Here is an 18219-nt window from a genome sequence, read left to right as displayed (position 1 = left end):
GGGTTTTCAAGATGTCCAAGCCCAACTGGGAGCTTCTATAAAAAGGGACTTAGAAAACTTGTTTGTACACACAACCAAGACTGAGCGAAATACATAGAGAGATCTAGGGTTTGTGTCTGTTTAGTCGTAAGACTTGTAGGTCATTGAAGTCATCCATTGATGATTGAATTAGACTGATTTGTGGTTGTAATTTGTCACTCTAAAGCTGTTAAGAAAGGGTGTGTGTCTTCTTGATCAAAGTTGTGAAGCAAGATCAAGAGTGTGTCTTCTTGATTGAAACTGTGAAGTAAAATCAAGAGTGTGTAATTGAAAAGTATTTTCTTTTCTCAAGGGATTGTTGCTTAAAATCACTGGTGTGTGATTGTAAAGGAAGTGAGTGGGTTCTCATATCTAAGAGTGCTTAGGTAGAAGTTGCATGGGTAGAGATTAGGTGAGAAAGACTGTAACTTGTTGAAGTGTACAGAGAGTCTTTGAACTAATTTTATTTTAGTGAATTTCCTTCCTGGCTTGGTAGCCCCCAGACGTAGGTGAGTTGCACCGAACTGGGTTAACAATTGCTTGTGTTATTTGCTTTACCATTCTGTTTATTTATCCATTGTGTGTTAGCAGATATCAGTGTCGTAACATTACCTTCGACATCTTATATCTGATACCAGAATTTCAATTGGTATCAGAGCAAGCATCCTGCTTTGGTTCTGGGTGAGATCTAGGGGCAATACTTTCTGGTACAATGGAGAGAGATGGTAGATCTGTTCATAGGCCACCAATTTTGGATGGTTCTAACTATGACTATTGGAAACCTCGAATGGTAGCGTTTCTGAAATCCCTTGATAACAAGGCTTGGAAAGCTGTGTTAACAGGTTGGGTACATCCTGTCATTACTAAAGAAGGAGAAGCCACCACTAAGAAGCCTGAAGAACAATGGTCCAAGGAGGAGGAGGATCTAGCTCTTGGAAACTCTAAAGCCTTGAATGCCATATTCAATGGGGTAGACAAGAATATTTTCAGGCTGGTAAACAACTGTGAAGTGGCCAGAGAGGCTTGGGACATTCTCAAGACCACTCATGAAGGCACCTCTAGGGTAAAGATGTCTAGACTTCAGCTGCTAACCTCCAAGTTTGAAAACTTAAGGATGAAAGAAGATGAAAACATTCATAAATTTCACATGAGTATCCTTGAAATTGCTAATGCTTCAGGAGCCCTGGGAGAGAAGATGACAGATGAAAAACTGGTAAGGAAAATACTCAGGTCTCTTCCTAAGAGATTTGCAATGAAGGTGACTGCCATAGAAGAATCTCAAGACATTTCCAACATGAGGGTAGATGAGCTAATTGGTTCCCTCCAAACCTTTGAGTTGGGATTAAATGATGGTGTTGAAAGGAAAACAAAGAGCATGTCCTTTATGTCGAACACAGAAGAGGATAAGAGTCAGGAGGATGATGAAGATCTGGTCAATGAAGTAGCAATGTTGGGAAGGCAGTTCAATAAACTGTTGAAAAAGATGGATGTAAGATCAAGGGCAAATGTCAAGAACATCTCATCTGACATCAGTAAATCCAACAATGATGGAAGAAGAGCAAGATCAGATGAGAAGATCAAAGAAGGAAAAGAGGTTCAATGCTATGAATGTGATGGGTATGGACACATCAGGACTGAATGCGGAACCTACCTCAAGAAACAAAAGATGAGTCTTGCTGCCACTTGGTCTGATGAAAGTGAAACAGAGGAGGCTGCAAATCTTGTGACAGCGATGACAGGAAGATGGGGATCCGATGAAGACTCAAGTGACGATGAAGTAACCTTTGAAGAGTTGGCCTCTACCTACAGAAAGTTGTGTCACAAAAGTGTAGAGCTGTGCAAACAGGTTGAAAGCCAGAAGAAGGAAATAACTCAACTTGAGAATGAGAAGGCATAATACTTGGAAACTATCTCCAAGTTACAAACAGAAGCAGTGGTTCTGAATGCCAAGCTAAATCCACAAGCTGAAAATCAGAAGATAGCACAGTTGGAAAGTGAGAAGGCAGACCATGCAAAAACCATCTCTAAATTGAAGACTGAAGTCATGTTACAAAATTCTAAATTAGAAGAAATGACCAAGTATGTAAGAATGTTAAGCAATGGGTCTGACTCCTTAGACAAGATTCTTCAAAACAGGAGACAAATCTGGTATTGGGTATAATAACTCAAAGCCTGAGAGCAGTTACACTGGTGTCAAACCTCAAGCCAAACTTAAGTACATTCAAAAACCTATGATGTCACATCATATGTCACAACACCAGAGGAGAAAACAGTTGAAAGGGAAACACCAAAGATGGAGATGCCATTACTGTGGGAAATTTGGTCATCAGAAGCCTTTCTGCTATAAACTGTATGGCTATCCTAGGCCTGCTCATCATCAAGATCACTATCAATTCAGACCCAAACAGCACATGCCTAGCATCAAGAAGCAATGGGTCCCTAAGACTAATGTCACAAGTCTGATAGCTCACATTCCCCTCAGAATCTCAGCCAAAGAAGAATGGTACTTTGATAGTGGATGCTCCAGACACATGACTGGAAACCAAGACCTGCTAACTGATCTGCATCACCATACTATAAGTCATGTAACCTTTGGAGATGGAGAAAAAGGTGAAATCAAGGGAACATGTAAGCTTGATTGCCTTGGAATACCTAGACTTGACAAGGTTCTACTAGTCAAAGGCTTAACTGCAAACCTCATAAGCATCAGCCAACTATGTGATCAAGGTCTGAATTTTAACTTCACCAAAACTGAATGTCTAATCCTTGACATAAATAGTGAAGTAATTATGAGAGGAATCAGGACCAAAGACAATTGCTACATATGGAGCTCTCAATTGGATTATCCCTTAAAGTATTGGTTGAGTACAGATGCTCTCAAGAGTGATGAAAAACAAGGCTGGGGGAAATGTCATACAAAGATGCCACACCAGAAGCTCAGAGGAGAAAAGGTTATGATGGCTCAAAAAATTGAGAGGTTAGATCAAACAGGTGGACATATGACCAATCACAGGGAGAATGGAACTGTTGGGACTAAGCCACAAGGGACTCTATGCAAAAAGGCCAAGGACAATATGGAGAAGATTTGGATGACACATGTGAAAGGTATAGAAAATGATAGCAGTTGGGCTCAACTGGGTTGGATGAAACTATTCCTGATTGCATACAAAGTCACACACGATGTCATAACATTGTATTATGACTTCCTGAATGCTGAAACTAGGTCCAAAAATCAGATTCAACACAGATGGACAACGTACTGTTCTTGCTATTATCACTCCATTAGAAAATTTGTGGAAGACAAATTCAGAAGTCTAAAGCTTGGACTGGAACTAGCAGACATGCATGCAAGGAATTTGGGTAAAATTGAATATGAGGGAGGGAAATTAGGGATTTGTACTCTTGAGAAATTATGGTAGTTAAAGTGGAAAAATAAAGAAAATAAAAATAGTGTCTGCCCTTTTAAAAAAAAGAGCCACATTAATGATAAATCATTCCCTGGAATTGAAAATAGTTTCTATTCCCTTAGCACACGCTACCTAAACGCAGCAATCTCCCTCTCCATTCATCTTCTCAGAAAAGCTCAGCTAGGGCAAAGAAACTTTTCTCAAAAGTCCTACAACATGTCTCAACATTCATCATCATCTAGTTCACATTCATCATCTTCTCACCATGGAAAAACTCCCTCAATGGAGTTTGTAGATGAAGATATGATGGACGTCACTCCACTCTGCATGATACCAGGCGACACCCCAGGTCCCTCTTCCAAAGCTGGAGATAAGCAAGGTAATACTTCTGGTAACTCCTCTCTCCCAAAAGACATACATTATGCTGATCGTGCAATAAGGAACCTAGTCACTAGGATTCTAAGAGAAGGGCATGAAGTCAAAGGGGTTTCTACCCCTCTGTCTAGAAGGGAACCCTCTCCTGAGAAGGAACCTCATGCTGATAAAGATGAGGACTCATCTAAATCAGAAAAAGAAGGTGCTGCTGAAGGGCTATGCTCTCTAGGTAAAACCCTACCTAGCAAGAAACCAGCAAATATGTCTCAGGAGAATGTTATTGACCTAGAGGAAGAAAGCTCTGAAAAGGAGGATGATCCTTTGGTTAATCTTTTAAAACCTAGTGTTGCTGAGAAACTGAGAACTAGGCAAGGGAAAAGTGTGGCAAGAATGAGAACAGGAAGAGTGAAAAAGATTGCTGGTATAGGACCCTCAAAAGCTTGGAGCAAAGTTGAGGTTAGGAAAAGGAAAGAAAGAGATAGCTCTGACTCTGAGGAAGATGTCAAAGACGATGTCCCAGACATCTCCCCTGCAAAAAGGCAGGTTGTTCAGAAGTCTCCTGGCAAGGCTGATGCTGTGCACCTAGACAACATCTCTTTTCATTTGGAAGATGGGGCAGCAAAATGGAAATATGTCATTCAGAGGAGAGTAGCTATTGAAAGAGAGCTTGGACAAGAAGCTGTAGAGGTAAAGGAGGTAATTGAGTTGATCAAAAAGGCTGGACTCATGAAGACTGTGGTAACTCTACCCCAATGCTATGAGGGGTTGGTAAAAGAGTTTATTGTTAATATCCCTGAGGATATTCAGGAAAAGAGCAGCAGGGAGTTCTGCAAGGTGTTTGTAAGGGGAAAATGTGTGAAATTCTCACCAAGTGTCATCAACAAGTTCCTAGGAAGAGGAACATATGGAGGAGTAGACCTAGAGACTACATACAATGAGGTCTGTAGTAAGGAATGGCCTAGTAGGAATCACTTACCAGCTGGAAAGCTCAGTGTTAAATATGCCATCTTGCACAAGATTGGCTCAGCTAATTGGATTCCTACTAATCATATTTCTACTATCTCCATTAACCTTGGAAGAATCATTCATGCAATAGGAACAAGGGTTAACTATGATTTTGGCAAGTTCATATTTGATCAAACCATTAGACATGCTTCTACAAATGCTGTGAAGTTACCCATTGCCTTCCCCTCCCTTATTTGTGGCATTATCCTGAGCCAACAACCAGGCATTCTGAGTACAAGTGACATTCCAAGTAGGAGAAAATCCCCTATGTCCATTCATTATAAGCTGTTTGAGGGAAGTCATGTCAATGATGTCATGACATCTGCCAAAAGGGAGTCTACATCTCAAGGGAGATTGGTTGATCAACTAAAAGAAACCTGCAAGGAATTGGAAAATGGTATAAGGGTGGCCAAGGCTAGAAAAGAGGCTTTAGAAGTTCTTATCTGTAGCCTGGAGAAGGAAGAAGTAGAGAAGGCTGGGAAGGACTCAAATACAAGATCAAAATCCCAATCCAATGGAAGTTCTGGAAGCTCAGAAGATTCTGAAGGTGCAGGTGAAGACACAAGTGAAGGTGAAGATGATTCTTCTTCTTCTGATTAATGGTTCCTAGCTGAATTCAAGACTGGGAGGAGTGCTGGAAAGTTTGGTGGAAGCTGGCCTGCTGTTTGAAAAGACTGATGTTTTTACTGTTTTTTTTGTATTTTGTGGCAGTCCTCATTGATGCCTGTTGTGTAATTTTTAGGGCTCTTAATGAGTTCCTTGGATTTGTTCATTATTCCAGCTATCACAGTTGTGTATAATGATGGTGTGTACTTCCTGAATTTTTTGTTTTAACATGCTTAATGTTATAACATCTGATCTAACATTCTCTGCTAGGCTAATAGACATTTATTTTGTCTAATTGGTCACCTTTGGTCAATTTTGACTAAAAAGGGGGAGAAGTGCTTAATATGGAAGATGATGTGGAAGTTGTATGTGGCTGGACAAAAGGACAGCTATTATTGAAAGAAGTGCACAGGTGTTAAAACAGAATGGTATTCTATTTACAAATGTCAAATGGGATGTCTGATATGGTGTACAGGTGCTGATGTTGAAGCAGATGTCAGAATGACATTTTGGCTGGTACAGGTGCTGGAGTTACAGTAGCTGTTATGTTTGTTGTATGCATAGATTTAGGGGGAGAAGAAGTACCCTTGTGCATTGTGCATTTATGTGTCTTACTAGTTGCATCCATAACTAGTAATTCTGTTGTTTGTTGCACAAATTTAGGGGGAGGAGAAGTACCCTTGTGCATGTGTGTATTACTAGTAGCCATAGCTAGTAATTGTTTTGCTTCTGCTGCTGATTAAACTACTGTTATGTGGTTTAACTGCTGATAGTTTACCTTGTGAACAAAAAGGACAGATATATGTTTTAGCCAAAATTTGCCAAAGGGGGAGTTTGTTGATTCTGAGTGTTGGCAGCAATTTTGGTAAAACAAAGTGTTCACAAGATGTCATATGTGATGTCTTAACATGAGATATCCTATGTACCTGCTGGAGTTCAAGAACATGTGCAAGCAGGATTGTTTCAGAATGCCACATACAATGCCATGGCTTCTGATATTGGATGTACCTGCTGGAGCTTAAATGAAAGACATGTTCATGCAGGATTGTTTCAGATGACATACACAATGTCATGGCATCTGATATGGCTGTACCTGCTGGAAGTTATAAAAGGAATTATTGGATTATGCAGGATTTTTCCAGGATGTCAGACCCGATGTCATGACATCCTGTACACAGAACATTCAGTATGAATGTCTGGTGTTTTGTGATTGCACAATTAATGGCAATCTTTGGATGATTGAAGATATGGCTAGCTGGCGCATTCAATCATGGATTACAACCAGATTTACTTATTTTCCAAGGAGATCTAAACAACTGTTATAAAAAGATTTGATTGGAAAATAGATTTAGGGTTTTCAAGATGTCCAAGCCCAACTGGGAGCTTATATAAAAAGGGACTTAGAAAACCTGTTTGTACACACAACCAAGACTGAGCGAAATACATAGAGAGAGCTAGGGTTTGTGTCTGTTTAGTCGTAAGACTTGTAGGTCATTGAAGTCATCCATTGATGATTGAATTGGACTGATTTGTGGTTGTAACTTGTCACTCTAAAGCTGTTAAGCAAGAGTGTGTGTCTTCTTGATCAAATCTGTGAAGCAAGATCAAGAGTGTGTCTTCTTGATTGAAACTGTGAAGTAAAATCAAGAGTGTGTAATTGAAAAGTATTTTCTTTTCTCAAGGGATTGTTGTTTAAAATCGCTGGTGTGTGATTATAAAGGAAGTGAGTGGGTTCTCATATCTAAGAGTGCTTAGGTAGAAGTTGCACGGGTAGAGATTAGGTGAGAAAGACTGTAACTTGTTGAAGTGTACGGAGAGTCTTTGAACTAATTCTATTTTAGTGAATTTCCTTCCTGGCTTGGTAGCCCCCAGACGTAGGTGAGTTGCACCGAACTGGGTTAACAATTGCTTGTGTTATTTGCTTTACCATTCTGTTTATTTATCCATTGTGTGTTAGCAGATATCAGTGTCGTAACATTACCTTCGACATCTTATATCTGATACCAGAATTTCACTCTGGAATTTTATTAGTTTTGATTTGAAAACTTCTTATCTTTGGGGTTGGTTCGTACTTTTCCCTTTTCCTTTGGAAACAATAAAAGCACGGTGGCGACTCTGGTTTTATTGACGTTAAGTTTATCCATAACTAAATGGTCATGAATTTACCGCTATAGAAATTAAGCGGCGACTCTGCTGGGGAGTAGTCCTCAGTCGGTTTAGCCTACTTTTTTATGTGTATATATTTGTATATTTGATGTTTGTATATTTGTTAGTGTGATATAATCTGCTTGTTGTGCTTGGTGATCTCTGAGTGGTGAGATAAGTTCTAACCCGAAGTTGAGTGCAATTAAGATAAGAGGATGGTATAGTCATGTTCGACTTGTGTGGAGTAGTCCTTAACAAGTTGACTTGAGACCCATATACTCAGTGGAGACCCTTTTGGAGCTATTGATGCCAGACAAGTTATTTGTGGTTAGGCATTACTTTCTCTGATTTGGGGTCCGAGAAGCTGAGGGTCGTAGAACATTTAACCCAACTTGGCCTATTTAGGACATAGTGCGGAGACTGTTCAAGTGTAGACTTGATAACAGTTGTTACGTGATACTACACTCAGTCGAGTATCTCTTGAGAATATTATGGGTTGATGAGTCAGTCATCCTAATCTATAATATCCGATGAATGGAATTAAGACTCTAGGAACTTTTTAAAACATGATCTACAAGTTTTATCCTTAGTGCACTCCTTTGGGATGGTTCTTAATCCGACTCCATGCTCGTGACTCACAACAAACCCTTTATTCTTGGTTGATCTAATCAAGTCTTGTCAATATCAATGGAACCTGGGTGTTGATAAGGTGAAAAACATAATCCACCAAAATGGATGATTGATCTTGACAATGACTTGATTCATCCCTTGACCTTTGTTTGTTTTCCTTGTGTGTGATCCCTATTTTGTGATTGTTGCATTCATGCATTCATGCGTATCATAACATTCATCACACGAAAAATAACTTCAAGGAACTGAGGTTTTATTTGCAAATATTTTCAGACCATGATTGTGGACGAATGAACACTAAGAAGTACAGTTTCAGATGTCCCGATTTGAAAGAGATAAGGAAGCTATCATCGTTTGTATTAGATCCTTTGGACTTCAAACAACGTCATGAGAAGCTGCTATCTATGTTGTTTGCTGATGTGGTTGAAGGACTCTTGAGTGTTTTGGTTCAGTTTTATGATCCTCTCTATCGTTGCTTCACTTCTCCCGATTATCAGCCTGTGCCTACGTTAGAGGAGTATCCCCATCTCTTGGGAATACCCATTTGTGAAAAAGTGCCTTTTAGTGGATTATAGGAGATTCCCAGATCTCATATTATAGCTGAAGCTCTTCATCTGAAGAAATCTGAGATTGAGGCTTATTGGGTGAAGAAAGGAGGAATATTTGGGTTGACTTCTGAGTTTCTCATAGGGAAAGCTACCGTCTTTGCTCAAGCCGATAGTAGGGATGATTTTGAAGCTATCTTTGTGTTGCTCATCTATGGTTTAACTTTGTTCCCTAACATTGACGGTTTTGTTGATGTTAACGCCATTAAAATCTTGTTGATTGGGAATCCTGTGCCTACTTTGTTGGGTGATGTGTATTTCTCTTTGCATTTGAGGAATTCTAAAGGTGGTAGGACTATTGTGTGCTGTGTTCCTCTTTTGGACAAGTGGCTTATTTCACACTTGCCTCAGACACCTAATTTTGTGGAGAACAAACAATGTCTAGAGTGGTCTTAGAGACTTATGTCTCTCACTAATGATGATATTGTTTGGTATGATTCTTCATTGAGTATCTAGGATATTATTGATAATTGTGGTGAATTCTCTAATGTGCCTATCATTGGTACACAAGAAGGAATCAACTAAAACCCTGCTTTGGCTCGTCGTCAACTTGGGTTCCCCTTGAGATACAAACCTAATAACACTCAATTGGAAGGTCTTTTCTATCAAGAGGGTAAAGATCCCCAACATTTGAAGCAGAAGATGATACATGCTTGGCATAATGTGCATAGGTAAGGAAGATCCGAGCATGGTCCGCGCAACTCTGTAGCTTTGGAAGCTTACACTCTTTGGGTGAAGAAGACAAATTTGGAATTGAAGATGACGTATGCTTGTGAAGACCTATGTCTATGGTTGTGGTTGAGCCATTAACTCTCCCTAACCAGGATGTAGAGGAGTTGGAAGACACACTCGCCAAGATGAAGCAAGAGAATGATATGTGGGATGAGCGGTTCCATGCTTTGAGCCAGAAGCATGAGGAGTTGCAGCTTGAGTCAAAGGATAAAGATGCGCTTATTGAACTTCTCGAAGACCGAGCAGTGAAAAGATAGAGAGAACCAGAGGGTCCACCTTCCTCTAGTATGCCTCAACCTTCCGGTGCTTGGAAGAAGATTGTTGATCAACTTATCCTCGAGAAGGCTCAGATGAATACTTCTTTTGAGACCGAGATTCGACGCATCCGAAGGAAGTACGCGCATGCAGCCAGATCATCTGACACTGTTGTTAGGGGATCGTTAGGATGATTAGTTTCCTTTTCTCTTGTACTTGTATTTTTGTTTCTGAAATTGTACTAAGTGTAATCCTTCCAAAATTATATGAATAAAAGAGATTTTTTATGGTCAATCAAATTGTTATTATATACTTGCAAATAAAATAGTATGTTCCTTGAAAATAAAAACAATCAAAACATTGCATTTCATGTATGATTTGTATAACATGTTTTCTTCTGCCAGATGTCTTATTGGTTAATCTTCCGTGCTTCAACAAAGCTGACTCACCGATACAACACTCACGCCAATCAATCGAGAATCATGGAACATTTGGAAGAAGAGAACCGAGAACTAAAAGATGAGATTGCTCGTTTGACTGCCATGATGGAGTCTGTTCTAGCTGCTCAGAATCAGTCTTTTCCAACACCTGTAACTCCTCCTCCTCAGAGGACTGTCATTTCAGAGGTTGCTACCTCAATTGTGCCTACCACTCAGTTTGCTGCGACTATGCCTGCCAGATTCCGGTGGGGAATGCCACTGAACTTTGTGCTTGAAGGGTTTGCGTTTACTTTTGCTTCCATGCTGACATCTAGCCCGGTCATGTCTGTTTGGCCTCCAGTTGTTCACACTCTGCCTCGTGTCGAGGACACCATCTACCATTATGAGTCGTCTGAGGGTTTGGATGTTTATGAACAAATGGACGAGATAAAAGATCAGTTCCTTGAGCTGCGAAAGGAACTGAAGACGTTGAGAGGTAAAGATCTGTTCGGTAAGAGTACTGCTGAACTTTGCTTAGTGCCAAATGTCAAGATCCCGATGAAGTTCAAATTCCCTGAATTTGAAAAGTATAAGGGAAATACTTGTCCACTTAGCCACCTCGTCATGTATGCCAGGAAAATGTCAACATAAATTGATAATGATCAGTTATTAATTCACTATTTCCAAGACAGTCTAACTGGTGCTGCTCTGAGGTGGTACACGGGGTTGGATAGTGCAAGTGTTCACACGTTCAATGATTTGGGTGAAGCTTTTGTGAAGCAGTACAAGTACAATATGGACATGGTGCCTGATAGAGACCAGTTGAGGTCTATGTCTCAGAAGGACAAAGAGACATTTAAAGAGTATGCCCAAAGGTGGAGAGAGCTTGTTGCTCAGATCAATCCTCCGTTGGAAGAGAAAGAGATGACCAAGATTTTCCTTAAGACCCTGAGTTCATTTTATTACGAGCGCATAATTTCTAGTGCCCCCAGTGATTTTACCAAAATGGTAAACATGGGGATGAGGTTAGAGGAAGGAGTCTGAGAGGTACGTTTGTCTAAGGAAGAGGTATCATCGAGCAAAAAGTATGGAAGCAGTTCCGCCAGAAAGAAGGAAGGTGAAACCAATGCAGTGTCAGTAGGGAGGCAGAGGAGGCCTCATGTCAAAAGAAATCCGCAACTGAATCATCATCATCATCAAGTTTCATCCATTATTCCAGTATTTTCAAACAATCAATCAATTCCAGTTCAACAACAACGTCAACAACAACCACAACAAAGAACAAAAAACTACAACAACACCAACAATAATCAACAACAATAAAATTTCGAGAGGAAGAAGGTCTCTTTTGACCCTATTCCTATGTCATATGCCGAACTTCATCCATCTTTGGTTCTCAAGAACCTACTTCAGCCAAGAAATCCGCCTCAAATTCCAGAACCACTTCCATGGTGGTATAAGACAGAGCTCTGTTGCGCCTTTCATCAAGGAGCTCCCGCCCACGATATTGAAAACTGCTACCCTTTGAAGTATGAAGTCCAGAAGCTAGTGAAGAGTGGGATGGTGTCCTTTGAGGACCGCGCGCCAAATGTAAAAGCTAACCTATTTCCTACTCATGGTAATTCCTCTATTAATATGGTAGATGGTTGTCTGGGAGAGTATAAGGTTTATGATGCTCATCATATCCGACAATCTTTGGTCGCAATTCATAGAGACGTCTGCTTGGTTAGTGATTGTGAGCATGAACATGATGGTTGTGTGATTTGTAGTGTAAACCTTCGAGGGTGCGTCATCGTCAAGAGGGACATTCAGAGATTGATGGATGAAGGGCTTATCCAAGTTTTTCAGTCAAGGGAAGTAGATGATGTCAATGTAATTGTTCCTGTGTTTAAGACCCCTGGGCGGGTAGTAATTCAATTTGACATCAGCAGCAGTAACAATATCAACAGACCGGTATCGCCGTTAGTGATACGGTTAGCGGGTCCAGTCTCGCATGCATCCGATAGAGTTGTTCCGTACCAGTATAATGCTACCATGTTGGAGAATGGTCAAGAGGTGTCGTTGCCTACGACCAATTCTGTTGTGAATATTGCCAATATAGAAAAGGTGACCCATAGCGGTCGTGTTTTTAGACCCGTCTTTCCAGAAGAGGTGATAGAAGATGTGTCTGTTGGTAAGAAGGTTGATGTACCCACAATGAATCCGGTTAGTTCTCCAAAGTGTCAGCCAGGTAAATTCAGCAATTTGAAGCCTAATGATAATGATGAGGTACTAAGATTGATAAAGAAAAGTGAATTTAATGTGGTAGAGCAGCTGCTTCAAACTCCTTCAAAGATTTCAGTGTTGTCTCTGCTTATGAATTCTGAAGCGCACAGAGAAGCATTGCAAAAAGTGTTGGAGAAAGCCTACATAGATCATGATGTAACTGTAGACCAATTTGACCACATCATGATTAATATCACTTCCTGCAAAAACTTGAGCTTCTGTGATGAAGAACTTCCTGAGGAAGCCAAAAATCACAATCTAACACTGCATATATCAATGAGTTGTAAGGAAGACGCATTGTCATATGTGTTGGTTGATACCAGTTCTTCTTTGAATGTACTACCCAAGTCAACTCTGTCAAGGTTAACATATCAAGGCGGCCCAATGAGATACAGTGGCGTGATCATCAAAACTTTTGATGGTTCTCGCAAGACTGTTATAGGAGAAGTGGACCTTCCAATGAAGATAGGTCCGAGTCATTTCCAAATTACTTTTTAAGTAATGGACATCCATTCAACCTATATCTGCTTGTTGGAAAGACCATGGATACATAAGGCTGGAGCTGTGACATCCACTCTACATCAAAAGTTTAAATTTGTAAAGAATGGCAAGCTTGTCATTATGGGTGGGGAAAAAGCGTTGTTGGTAAGTCACATGTCGTCTTTTTCGTATGTGGAAGCTGAGGATGAGGTTGGAACTCCGTTTCAAGCTCTATCTATTGCTAAAGTAAAGAAAACCGGGGCACCCATGTCCTCTTCCAAAGATGCTCAAAAGATTATTAAAGATGGCAGTTCAGATCAGTAGGGTCATATGGTAGAGGTCGCAGATGAAGGAGAATGGCGATCCAAAACGCAGCGGAATTTAAAAAATTCTCCTTTAATGATCCTTACGAATGGGCATGATCAGTGATAGAATCGTTACCTCTTGTGGTGATTACGAACGTTGAACGATGACAATGCCTCTACTCAGTCCACACAAACAGATTCCTTCAATCTTAGTGCTAGCTGCTATGAATGAAGGCTTTGAGTGAGAGAGAGAAACGAAATTGCAAGAGAGTGACAATGCTTCTACCCAAGGGTTCTATTTATAGAACCACTTGTGTGGGCTGCAAGCTAAAAGGCCCACTCAAGTGTATATGGCCCATATCTTATAATATGCCAAAATCACTTAAGCTCGTGGTACCTTACCATATTTCGTATTCTACTTAAGTACACCGTACCTTACGATGTTCTATAATTCACTTAAGGACACCGTACATTACGGTATTCCTTAATTACTTCATCTTTCATCAATCCGTCCTTTGTGTGTGACCCTATAGGTTTTCGCGGCATTGGTAATTATATTAAATCACGTATTTAACATAATAAACAGTGAGCGGTATCTAGCAACACATCACTGCTACCCAAGACACGAAAATGTCATGTGATCTGACAAATCCTTCTATGATAATAATTATGTGTATAATTACCCTTTTGCCCTTATGTCTATATTGAACACAAGGCATAGACCGTGTCATCCTTGTCCAGTTCAATATTGGGCCCATAGACATTTATCCTGTTACGCAGGATGAGAAAATTCCATCTAGGTCACTCATGTCCCTTAGTATGCGTCGTGGAGTACCCATCAACTGTCTTTATGGTTATCCAGGTACGGACAATGTTTGATCAGCAATAAAGCACTCGACTCTACATCTAGGGTCCATAGTGGTTTCAGGTCGAAGGGTGGTATACACCATTATCACCATGAGAATAACTTATGAGACTTTGCATAACATTCTATATAGTATTCTCATAGCGGGTCAATCCCGTATAAATATTACTCTTAATATTCATACCTATGTTTGAGACTTGATAACTCCTTATCCATGATCCATGAGATGTGATCATCAGTCTATAAACATAATAGTCTTCATGCTTTAATGTTATCCCACTTCACAATAAAGCTTGACTACGGATACTTTAATAATAATGTCCTTATGTTTAATGTGATCTCATGATTAAGTCACACTTGATACATTAAACGGACTATCTATTCCAGGGACTTTATTAAACAAAGATAATAAAGAAAAAACCTTTTATTATTAATAAACAATTCGATACAAGTACCAAAAGTATTGGCCTCTAGGGCTTACACCAACAATCTCCCACTAGCACTAGAGCCAATCAGGCATACCCCTAATGCCCATATATCTAGTATGGCCATCATGCTTCTGCTACGCAAGAGGCTTTGTCAGTGGGTCAGCAATATTGTCAAGTGTAGGTACTCTACATATTTTTACATCTCCTCTATCTATTATCTCTCGAATGAGGTGATAACGCCTAAGTATGTGTTTGGATCGTTGGTGAGATCTAGGCTCCTTAGCTTGTGCGATAGCACCATTGTTATCACAATAGAGACCAATGGGATCCACAATGCTAGGAACTATGTCAAGTTCACTAATGAACTTTTTGATCCAAACAGCTTCCTTTGCTGCACTTGAGGCAACAATATACTCGGCCTCGGTTGTAGAATCAACAACTGTATCTTGCTTTGAACTTTTCCAGCTCACATCGCCACCGTTTAAGCAAAACACATAACCAGATTGCGATCTAAAGTCATCCTTATCTATCTGGAAGCTATCATCGGTGTATCCAATTACAGCCAACTCTTCCTGACCTCCATATATCAAGAATGAGTCCTTAGTCCTTCTCAAATACTTAAGGATATTCTTGGCATCTACCCAATGGGCATCACCAGGATCAAATTGGTACCTACTCGTTGCACTTAAAGCATACAAGACATCTGGTCGAGTACATAACATGGCATACATGATAGATCCTATTGCAGATGCATATGGAATCTTATTCATGCGATCCCTTTCTTCCTTAGTTGAAGGGGATTGTGTTTTTGATAGACACAGGCCATGTTGCATAGGTATGAATCCTTTCTTGGAATCATGCATGTTAAAGCGTCTCAGCACTTTGTCTATGTACGTACTCTGACTTAGGCCAAGAAGTTTTTGTGATCTATCTCTATAGATTCTGATTCCTAATATATAGGCTACTTCACCTAGGTCCTTCATAGAAAAGCATTTCCCCAACCAAGACTTTACTTGTTGCAGGGTAGGGACATCGTTTCCAATGAGTAATATGTCATCTACATATAATACCAGGAACACGATCATGCTCCCACTAACCTTCTTGTAGACACAAGGCTCATATTCGTTCTTGATGAATCCATATTGTTTTACTGTTTCATCAAAATGAAGATTCCAGCTTCTGGAAGCTTGCTTCAATCCAAAGATTGACCTTTGTAACTTACATAACTTTTGGGCTTCTTCTGGTATGTCAAATCCTTCAGGTTGTGTCATGTATACATCCTCAAGAAGATTCCCATTAAGGAAAGCAATTTTGACATCCATCTGCCATATTTCATAATCATGATATGCAGCGATAACAAGTAAAATCCGAACAGATTTAAGCATTGCAACTGGTGAAAAGGTTTCATCATAGTCAACCCCATGAATTTGTTTATATCCTTTTGCAACCAGTCTTGCCTTATAAGTATGTACCTTACCATCCATGTCAGTCTTCTTTTTGAAGACCCACTTGCATCCTATAGGGTTAACTCCTACAGGAGGCTCTACCAAGGTCCAAACTTGGTTTGAGTACATGGAATCCATTTCAGATTTCATGGCTTCTAGCCACTTCTCAGACTCGGGACCAGTTATGGCCTCTTGGTAGGTCACAGGCTCATTTTGATCCATGAGTATTACATCACCTTGATCTGTTATGAGATATCCATATCTCTCAAGTAGGTGACGTATCCTGCTTGACCTACGCTGGTCTTGTTCTACTTGAGCAGGTTGCTCTTCCACAACTATATGTGTTTCCTGCTCTAATTCCTCCATAGGTGTATCGATGCTTTGTGATTCTTGAATTTCTTCAAGCTATACTTTCCTCCCACTGATTCCTTTGGAAATAAAATCCTTTTCTAGGAAAACTCCAGTTCGAGCGACAAACACTTTGCCCTAAGAAGGATTGTAGAAGTAATACCCTCTTGTTTCTTTAGGATACCCCACAAATAAGCATTTGTCAGATGTGGGCTCAAGCTTAGTTGAAAATTTGTCGTTTCACATAAACTTCGCAACCCCAAATCTTCATGTAGGACATATGTGGTTTCTTACCACTCCATATCTTATATGGTGTCTTCTCAACCTTTTTTGATGGAACACAGTTAAGTGTGTAAGCTGCTGTCAATAGTGCATGTCCCCAAAAGGAGTTTGGAAGATCGGCGTGACTCATCATGGATCGGACCATGTCTAACAGGGTTCGATTTCTTCTCTCAGATACACCATTCCATTGGGGTGTTCCAGGGGGAGTAAGTTGGGATAGGATCCCACACTCTTTCAGATGGTCATCAAACTCTAGGCTTAAATATTCACCACCTCGATCTGATCGAAGAGTTTTAATATTCTTACCTAGTTGGTTTTGTACTTCATTCTTGAATTCCTTGAACTTTTCAAAGGACTCTGATTTGTGTTTCATTAAATACACATAATCATATCTACTGAAATCATCAGTAAATGTGATGAAGTACTAAAAACCTCCTCTGGCTGGTATGTTCAGTGGTCCACATACATCAGTATGTATGAGGGCCAAAAGATCATTAGCTCTTTCACCTTTTCCTGTGAAAGGAGACTTTGTCATCTTTTAGTATTAATGTTATAAATAGGCATTTCAAGATCAAGGACATATAGTCCATTGTTCATTTGTGCAGTAGCATAGAATATATCATTCAAATAAATTGAGCAACAATTGTTCTTTATTATAAACGAAAAACCAAACTTGTCCAAACAAGAAACGGAATTAATATTCCTGCTAATTGCAGGTACGTAATAACAGTTCTCTAACTGAATTATTAAACCACTAGGTAAAGTCAATACATAAGTTCCTACGGCTAAAGCAGCAACCTTTGCGCCATTGCCAACTCGTAGGTCGACTTCACCTTTTGCCAAATCTCTACTCCTTTTTAGTCCCTGCACATTGGTACAAATGTGAGAACCGCATCCAGTATCTAATACCCATGATGCAGAAGTAGATAAATTAATTTCAATAACAAAAATACCTGAAGATGAAGTCTCTACTCCATTCTTCTTATCTTCTAGGTACTTTGGGCAGTTTCTCTTCCAGTGTCCGGTCTTACCGCAATGGAAGCAGGTGCCTTCTTTTGCTATGCCTCCACTAGGCTTTAAAGCAGCAACGGTGGGTTTGGGTTTGGAAACTTCCTTGCCTTTCCCTTTATCACCCTGCTTGGTGGGCCTTTTGTTCTGTCTCTTTCCATTTCCGATCATCAGAATGGACTTCCCTTTTGACTTCAGATTCTGCTCAGCAGTTCTTAACATGGCGAGCAGTTCAGGAAGAGATTTTTCCATATCATTCATATTGAAATTTAGGACAAATTGACTGAATCTATCTGGCAACGATTGCAAGATCAAATCAGTCGCAAGTTCCTTTCCGAGGGGAAAACCCAATCTCTCACGGTTTTCCACATACCCAATCATCTTGAGCACATGGGGACCTACAGGGGCTCCCTCAGCTAACTTGCCTTGAAAAAAGGTTTTTGAAACTTCAAACCTTTCATGCCTTGCTTGCTCTTGATAGAGCATCTTCAGGTGTTCGATCATATCGAACGCTGCCATGTTCTCATGTTGCTTTTGCAATTCTGAGTTCACGGTAGCTAGCATGAGACAAGCAGTTTCATTAGCATCATCGACAT

Source organism: Lathyrus oleraceus, chromosome 4 (assembly GCF_024323335.1).
Source record: "Lathyrus oleraceus cultivar Zhongwan6 chromosome 4, CAAS_Psat_ZW6_1.0, whole genome shotgun sequence".
Classification (NCBI taxonomy): Eukaryota; Viridiplantae; Streptophyta; class Magnoliopsida; order Fabales; family Fabaceae; genus Lathyrus; species Lathyrus oleraceus.
The sequence above is the reverse complement of the archived record's forward strand: the minus strand, read 5'-3'. Positions refer to the sequence as shown.